This window comes from Setaria italica, chromosome VIII, assembly GCF_000263155.2.
Source record: "Setaria italica strain Yugu1 chromosome VIII, Setaria_italica_v2.0, whole genome shotgun sequence".
In the NCBI taxonomy this organism is placed as follows: domain Eukaryota; kingdom Viridiplantae; phylum Streptophyta; class Magnoliopsida; order Poales; family Poaceae; genus Setaria; species Setaria italica.
In genome coordinates, this window is record NC_028457.1 from 9,226,814 (window position 1) to 9,231,552 (window position 4,739).

General features: G+C 37.3%; 1 pseudogene; it reads right to left on the reverse strand.

Moving 5' to 3' along the window:
- LOC101778896 lies at positions 1 to 3,741 on the reverse strand (annotated as a pseudogene).
- Between the last annotated feature and the right edge of the window lie 998 nt (positions 3,742 to 4,739).

Below are 4,739 nucleotides of genomic sequence, written 5' to 3' on the forward strand. Positions count from 1 at the left end.
TTAACGTGTACACTTTTCAGGTACTTCCTTTGCTTTAGCCCAGAGGAAGATGTAGAGTCCCGCAATCACCATCGTTGTGCCGAGAAGGCTGCAAATTCAGAAGAAAGAAGACAAATATAATACGATCAATCATTACAGAAGGCCATCAGTAGTAGTAAATTAGCTCTTAGTGAAGAACATAATAATTTCAGGAGATTTGCCGAGGTAAATTCAGTTATGATTTTCTTTTCTCGCAAACAATGAAACAAGTATGTTTGTGACCTTGTAATTCCAAAAAGAAAATGTATTGGAGGGAGCATGTGAAGAAATAAATATCTTTTCTGACTGAAATCTGGGAGGGCAAAATGGAGAGAGGGAAAATCATGCAGCTGACCTTCCTACTGTTATGTCATCTCCTATAAAGATTGAGCCCAACACAACAGTGAAGACTACTGATATTGGGCTCAACATTGGAGGGTATGCCGGGCCTCGCTTATCCACAGCCCATGAGTTCAGGCTATACTTTCCTGCTGTTGCAAGTGCTCCCTGGGACTTTTTTTATTTTTTTATTTTTTATTTTAGTATTTTGCAAAAATATATAGTCGGATGAAAAAATTGCAAAACTAGGCTATTGTCACCGGCTGAGCCGGCGGTAAGGCCCTTCCGCCGGCCCAGCCAGCGACAATGGGTATACCCCTCCGCACCACACTTTCAAAAAATCATAACTAATTCATATCAACTCAGAAGGAGATAAACTTTATATAAATTTGTAGATCTCGACGAGATCTATAACTTTGTAGTTAAAACTTTTTTTATTTGATGTTATATTGGTGCTCAAATAATCGACACAACTTTCAGATATAAAATTCAATTTTTAGATCTGAAACTTGTGTTGATTATTTCAGCAATTAAATGGCTCCAAATGAAAATAGTTTGAACTATAAAGTTATAAATCTCGTTGAGGGCTATAATTTTCATATAAAGCTTATTTCTATCTGAGCTCGTATGAATTAGTTATCATTTTTTGAAAGTGTGCTACCCAATTTCAGATCTAAAAATTAAATTTTAGATATGAAACTTGTGTCGATTATTTAAGAACCAATATGACATAAAATAAAAAATATTTAACTATAAAGTTGTATATCTCATCAAGATATACAAATTTTATATAAAGTTTATCTCCATCCAAGTTGATATGAATTAGTTATGATTTTTTGAAAGTGTGGTGCGGAGTGGTGTACCCCTTGTCACCGGCTGGGCTAGCGGTAAGGCCCTTCCACCAGCCCAACCGCCCCTTACCGCCGCCTCGGCCGGCGGAAGGGCCTTACCGCCGGCCCAGCCGGCGACAATAGCCTAGTTTTGCAATTTTTTCATCCGACTATATAGATTTTTGCAAAATGCTAAAATAAAAAATAAAAAAATAAAAAAAGTTCTGCTCCCTGCAACAAAAACATTCATGGTTTCATCTCGTGATAATTTATTTCATTGGAATTTCATATATGCCAGGACTTAAATCATATAATTTCAAACACCAGGGTTATCAGTTACTTCAAACTACGTAAGCTCCAAATTAAGCGACAGCAAACATATGGAAGCAAATTGAGTGTTTAAATAGTAGCATGTTCTCGTTTTCTTTAGTGAGATTCATAAATGAAACCCAAAGTGTAGTTCAAGTTCTTCCTGATAAATTTGAAAAATCTGATATTAACTTACAGAGTACACAATGGTCACAAGGTTTATGTCCCATCCTATCTTCCAAGCATCCTTGTCTCTCTTCAATATTACTCCAGCAACCGCAGTCTGAAAGCCTCCAACCAAGCATGTTGCCATTGACGACCAATACTTGTATGGATACACCTTGAGGACCTTTGACTGCAATCACAGTAGTTCTCAGTTTGTTCATCCAAAGTTCATACATGGTCACAAGGGGGCATGATTACCTGAATTAGGTACCAACAAGCAAACATGAAGCTGCTGGCAACTAACAAAATTGTTCCCCGCAGTTGATGTCTTTCACCTTCCATGTGCTGCTGCTCATTGTGGTGATGAAAAACTGGATTCCACAGATGCAACAACTTTCCCTTGTAAAGGCTGACAAGCATCATGCCTCCGACAGAGAACACAACTCCTGCAACCTTCATCAATCCAGCCATGGTCCTGATTTGCAACGCCTCCATTCTAACGCGTGAACAATGAACATGCATGTCTTCCATGTTATATGCTCCAAGAAAATTTTAGAAGGTGTGGGAGTAAGCTAGAAAAGTATAGAGGCTCTACCTTAAGATGAGGGAAAGGATGAAGGTCGTCAGAGGAATTATGTTCAGAAAGATGGCGGCATATAGGATGTAGTTGTATCTCCAAGACCATAGTAGTATAGGCTCATTGGCACGGCATAGCTTCATGACATTTAAGTGGAGCAGATCAACATATGAGGTGTTTTGGAATCATAAACTACTAAACACTTTAATTGTTGGTATGTGAACACATATATGAAATACGAATATTCAGTTGAAAATATCAAAATACAGAATCAAAATCTGTTGTGAAGGATTTCTGTTCTACTGGAACAAAAATGATCACTGGGTAGGACTTGTCGTAACTGGGAATTCAAAAATATTACTTATTTAGAACAGCTAGTGAATCAGTGGAGTAGTTGCTTGAAGTCTCAATACATACCCAATAAACGCATTGAGGAAGATCCATCCAGCAGCATTCCAGTTCATCTCTTCCACTTCCCTCTACACAACAGATGAACAAACTACAATTGTTAGGAATGTTTGAAACTAGGAATTTCAGAAGAAACAATTCCTTGAATCATCTAGATCGATAAACATTTGAAGTTCTAAACTGGATATTAGAAATGACAGGTCCTTTGATGTTGCTGGATGCTTTATAATTTATATATGGCCAATCAACTATATACAATATTGTCAGTTGTGCATGTTATGCTTGCTAGCAATCTCTAGGTTGTTTCCCAAGTTTTACCTAGAATTATGTGCAAGCAAAGAATTAAGTATAGAATCAACAAACTTTACTTTGAAGGAACAAATATAATAAGTAATAAATCACTAAGATCTCAACTATATATAGTTAGTTTCTAATGGAGTAGTCAGATGGATCCACCATGCCATATCTCTGTAGCTCCCCTGCACAAGTGCACAATGGTTGAACAATAAACAAGCCAAGTTAGGGATGTTTGAAACTAACAGGAAACAGTTGCTCACTGGATATCTTGCTACTCTTGCTGGAACTCTAGGCTATTGTCTTCCAAATGGACCTGTCTGTACATAACAACTGAAATCTTTTGGGGCTCCAAAATACCTGATTTTGGAGCCATTCAATTCATAAACACCCAGCAGCTCAGATTTGATGAAAGCGAGAGAAATCAACATTATTCAAGTGTTTTTCTGACTAAAATCGGCTTAAATACAAAGATTAGTTCAATTCATGAAACCAAACTTGAGTACCTGACTATTGATCTACATCGACTTTAGATTAAGAAAACCAGTGTGTCTCTAACATAAACTAACTTTAAATAGTTGTGGTTTAGGTATGGACAAAAGGAATTCAGGTTTTAGAAGGCACTAAAATAGCTGTATGCTGGATGGAACCGCCGATGATGGCGGCGCACGCATGGAGGACGAACCTCTCTCGGAGGAGCACGAGGGGGAGGATGATGGCGGCGCCGAAGCGGCTCCGGTAGGCGAGTAGGACGAAGATGAACATGCCGCCGTCGATCGCCACCTTGGACAGCAGCACCATCCACTACTGGAAAACTAAGCATACCAACCGGTACTAATGTAGGGCACATTAGTACTGGTTGAGGCCCCAACCCGGTACTAATGTGGCACCCCCCATTTAGTACCGGGTAGGAGCATCAACCGGTACTAATGTGCATCCTTTAGTACCGGTTGGTGCCCCCAACCGGTACTAAATTTCCACCTATAAATCCATCTCCTTCCTCCTACTCGAGCCATTCACCATAGCTCAAGCTTCACCCTATCCATGGCGCCATAGGGGAGGTGCTGCCGGATTGAAGATCATTTCTTGGGGATTTCACTCATTCAAGTGTTCTAAAGGTTAGAAATTTCATCCATCCTTGATACATGTACTAAGTTTTATGCTGTAGAGCTAGAGTAATTTATGATTTTTAGAATAAGGTACAATGGAGAAAATTTTCATTTATATGAATGTGTTATTTAGAGCTCATATTTGTGTTTTTTAAATACATGCACCATTTTGTATAGGAAATTATAGGAAATTGTAGAAAATAATGTTAACTTAGAAAAAAATTCTTGAAGTAGCTGCAATTTAAATAAAATCATGTTAATTCTTAGAAATGTATAAAAATAAGTGAAAATTACATCATGTTAATTTAGCAATTACATCATGAAATTGTAGGAAATAATGTTAATTTCTCGCTAATTCAAAAAAATTTCTATATTCTATAGCTAATTCAACATTTTTCCTACAATTTCTACCTAATTCATATTCTGCAGAAATAAAGAAGAATTAACATGATTTCGTATTAGTTAAAGATATTGATATGAGGTTAGAGAAATAATTTCATAGTTTAGTATTTTTCAAATATAAGATAAATATATTATGGCAAATCATAGAGATAATAAGATGAAATAGAGGTACGTATTTTTCATTTGTATGTTATGTTTGAGCTACTAGTCCAATACTCCTCTCCAATCCGGCGTACAAATATGCACCACCTGTTGGAGGTATGCCCTAGAGGCAATCATAGAGATGAT